General features: G+C 47.4%; 2 pseudogenes; both read left to right on the forward strand.

The window, feature by feature from the left end:
* The first annotated feature begins 1,938 nt into the window (after positions 1-1,938).
* On the forward strand, positions 1,939-2,020 carry LOC135278216 (small nucleolar RNA U3; annotated as a pseudogene).
* Positions 2,021-2,182: 162 nt separating this feature from the next.
* Positions 2,183-3,301, forward strand: LOC105716823 (actin, cytoplasmic 1-like; annotated as a pseudogene).
* Positions 3,302-3,643: the final 342 nt, after the last annotated feature.

Raw genomic sequence — 3,643 nt, forward strand, 5'->3', positions numbered from 1 at the left:
TTTTATCAGGCTCTGCATCCATCAAGCCTTGAAGATGGGGCTGTGGTTTATTGGTAACAACATCTTTCTTTAGGTCTTGCAAAAGTCCTTCCAAGTCTGACTCTTGACTGAGCTTTCATATTTTTTTTTGCAGTTTCGTAATAAAAGGATTTGTTTTTATATGATCTGGTAGAGAACCAACGCTTGGTATTAATTTAGAAGGTTGTAGATTGATTTGGGAAGCTCAGCCTGACATTCATATGATCTGAGCTTCTTTTTTCCCAAGAGAAGCTATGTTTGCATCAATTTTAGTTTCAACATACACTTGTTTATTTTACTGGTTTCTAGCTTGTCTTCCTTCTCTAGAATGTAAGCTTCTTGAAAACAAGGACCTTAACTGCCCTGTCCCCATTGTAACCTCAGCACCTAGGACAGGTGACATTGTAACCTCAGCGTGACACAGAACAGGTACTCAATACACATTTGTTGAATGACTGACTGACTGTAGGGTGATGGTCTGAAGGAGAGTGGAGTTTATAGTTGCTTATGAAAGCACATAGGTCAGAAGGCTCTGCCCTGCTATTTCAAAATCTCTCATGTTTGTAATTTGAGGGCAGGGGATATTTTTCTCCCCATCTTTTTATTTTCTGACATTGTTTGGTACCAGATGCTTGTTCATAGTAGAAGCTGAGAGGACATCAACTAAATAAATCAAAGAGAATTCTCTATCATCATTTGACCATGGCAAGGGAGAAGGAAGAGCAGATGGTAGAGAACTGGTTTTAGAATAGGTAGTCTTAGAGTGAATTCCCAGTTCTCATTCACAGAGCCATGTTAGGCAAATCTCTGGACTTCTCAACCTCAGTGTATTCATCTGTATAATTGGCACATCAATAGTGGAAGACTTGTCCCAGGGCGACTGCGAGGCAGTGTTTCTGGGAAGCACTCTGTAAGCACTGAAATGCCTAGAAATGAGAGTCGTAGTGCGCACTGGCCAAGGCAATCAGGAAAGGCTGGAAATTCTCATAGGGTTGTTGGCGATGTTCTTGGCCTTCAGATGGATATTGGACTCAGAAGCTGAACCTGCTGGGTCCAGATTTGCAGGTCTTTGTCTCCAAAAGCTCCTCTTTCACCACCTTCCTCTGTTCCCTCCCTCCCTTCCCCACTGCAGTCTTCCTTTATGCTGGCTCATGCAGCCTGTATGAACTGCCAGATGAAATGCAACTCAATAGCCTGAGTTATCTAGAATGACATTTCAAAAACATCTCTGCGTTTCCTCAGGGGAGGAAGGGAAACAGGGACCAGGGCACAAGAGGGCATAGAGTACCCTCTAGCCACATTCTACATTTTCCTTTGTATAATTTGGCCTATGGTTTCCTAAAGGATTTTCCCCAACCATGGTCAGCTCTGTAGATGGAATCATCTGAGGGGAGTTGGACAACCCTGCCCCAATCTCTCCAATTGGCCTGAAATTCTCACTACATGAACTTTTGGTTTCGAAGCCAATATGTTTCCATTGAAGGTCATAATTAGCCATTATCACCTGAGCTTCTATCTGGGTTATCTCAAACTACCTGGGGCCTGAAAAACAAAAGTGACAATTTTTGATAGAAAAGATAGTATCTGACCAGGCTTGGTGGCTCACATCTGAAATCCCAGCACATTGGGAGGCTGAGGAGGGCAGATCACTTGAGGCTAGGAGTTCAAGACCAGCCTGGCCAACATGGCAAAACCCTGTCTCTACTAAAAATACAAAAAATTAGCCAGGCATGATGGCATGTGCCTGTAATCCCAGCATCCCAGCTACTCAGGAGGCTGAGGCATGAGAATTATGTGAACCTCAGAGGCAGGGGTTGCAGTGAGCGATCATGATACTGCATTCCAGCCCAGGGGACAAAGTGAGACAAAACAAAACCAAAAAACAGGATCAAGAAACTACTGCCTTGAAGGGACATCATGAAGACTATACTTTCAGGGATCATTTCTATAGTTTGTTACTAGAAAAGTTTCTCTGAACTTGTAGACCACCAACAGAAACTGGACCCCTTCCTTACACCTTATACAAAAATTAAGATGGATTAAAGACTTAAATGTAAAACCCAAAACCATAAAAACCCTAGAAGAGAGACCACATCCACCCTACAAGCACAGAGCCCCCCCTCACCACTCCACCCCACCGGTCCACATCCACTGCCAGCTCACCATGGATGATGATATCGCCGCACTTGTAGTTGACAACGGTTCCCGCATGTGCAAGACTGGCTTCGTGGGCGACGATGCTCCCCTGGCCGTCTTCCCTCCATCGAGGGGCGCCCCAGGCACCAGGGCATGATGGTGGGCATGGGTCAGAAGGACTCCTATGTGGGTGATGAGGCCCAGAGCAAGAGAGGCATCCTGACCCTGAAGTACCCCATCGAGCACAGCATTGTCACCAACTGAGATGACATGGAGAAGATCTGGCACCACACTTTCTACAATGAGCTGCGTGTGGCTCCTAAGGAGCACCCCGTGCTGCTGATGGAGGCCCCCTGAACTGCAAGGCCAACCGCGAGAAGACCCAGATCATGTTTGAGACCTTCAACACCCCAGCCATGTACATGGCCAACCAGGCTGTGATGTCCTTGTATGCCTCTGTCCGTACCACTGGCATTGGGATGGACTCTGGTGATGGGGTCATCCACACTATGCCCGTCTATGAGGGTTATGCCCTCCCCCATGCCTCTTTCTGGACCTGGCTGGCCGGGACCTGACTGACTACCTTGTGAAGATCCTCACTGAGAGCGGCTACAGCTTCACCACCACGGCTGAGTGAGAAATCCTGCATGATATCAAAGAGAAGCTGTGCTACGTCGCCCTGGACTTTGAGCAGGAGATGGCCACGGTGGCCTCCAGCTCCTCCCTGGAGAACAGCTATGAAATGCCTGACGGCTGGGTCATCACCATCGGCAACGAGCGATTCCGCTGCCCTGAGGTGCTCTTCCAGTCTTCCTTCCTGGTCATGGCATCTTGTGGCATCCATGAAACTACTTTCAACTCCATCATGAAATGTGATGTGGACATCCACAAAGACCTGTATGCCAACACATTGCTGTCTGGTGGTACCACCATGTACCCTGGCATCGCTGACAGGATGCAGAAGGAGATCACCGCCCTGGCATCCAGCACGATGAAGATCAAGACCATTACTCCTCCTGAGAGCAAGTACTCTGTGTGGATCGGCAGCTCCATCCTGGCCTCACTGTCCACCTTCCAGCAGTTGTGGATCAGCAAGCAGGAGTACGCCGAGTCCAGCCCCTCCATCGTCCGCTGCAGATGCCTCTAGGAAGACTGTGACTTAGTTGCATCACACCCTTCCTTGACAAAACCTAACTTGTGCAGAAAACAAGATGAGATTGGCATGGCTTTATTTGTTTTTTGTTTGTTTGTTTTTTGTTTTTTGGCTTGACTCAGGATTTAAAAACTGGAACAGTGAAGGTGACAGCAATTGGTTGGAGCGAGCATCCCCCAAAGTTCTACAATGTGGCCGAGGACTTGATTGTACATGGTTCTTTTTTTAAAAGTCATTCCAAATATCGTGAGATGCATTGTTACAGGAAGTCCCTTCCCTTCCCAAAAGCCACTCCACTTCTCTCCAAGGAGAATGGCCCAGTCCTCTCCCGAGTCC

The sequence above is a fragment of the Aotus nancymaae genome, unplaced genomic scaffold, assembly GCF_030222135.1.
Source record: "Aotus nancymaae isolate 86718 unplaced genomic scaffold, 86718_ANA_hifiasm-v0.15.2.pri h1tg000036l, whole genome shotgun sequence".
Classification (NCBI taxonomy): Eukaryota; Metazoa; Chordata; class Mammalia; order Primates; family Aotidae; genus Aotus; species Aotus nancymaae.